Source organism: Chrysochloris asiatica, unplaced genomic scaffold (genome assembly GCF_000296735.1).
Source record: "Chrysochloris asiatica unplaced genomic scaffold, ChrAsi1.0 scaffold00365, whole genome shotgun sequence".
Lineage (NCBI taxonomy): Eukaryota > Metazoa > Chordata > Mammalia > Afrosoricida > Chrysochloridae > Chrysochloris > Chrysochloris asiatica.
In genome coordinates, this window is record NW_006408883.1 from 1,919,922 (window position 1) to 1,920,447 (window position 526).

Consider the following 526-nt stretch of genomic DNA (forward strand, 5'->3'; position numbering starts at 1 on the left):
GAGTAGAGAAAAGGAAAAGAAAAACAAAACAAAACAACAAAGCAAGATGTTTGTTGTTTTTCTTTGTTATTAAAATATGTGCAATTGCATTTAAGATACTTTGAATGCTTTGTTTTTTTCCCAAAAAAATATTTGATCTAGTAATTGAGAGAATGAGTCATACTTTTCTAAAATAATAACCATTATTTAAGTATTTTGCATACACTGGTTCACACAATTGGAGACCTGGTTTTGGGCTGCAGGAATGCACTGGACCACAAGGTCATTTAGAGCCACAAAGTTGGTGGTTCAGACCCAACAGCTGCTCCTCCAAAACCCTATAAAGGATTTCTGTAGTCAGAACTGACTTGATGGCACTTAACATCAATAGTTCACATAATTATATAGTACATTTTTATACTAAAAAGTCTGACTCTTATTTTTCAATGTTTGACTGCTGACACATTTTGTTGTTGCTGTTGTCAGGTGCCATCGAGTCTGAACTGACTCATAGTGACCCCATGCACAGCAGAACGAAACAATGTCC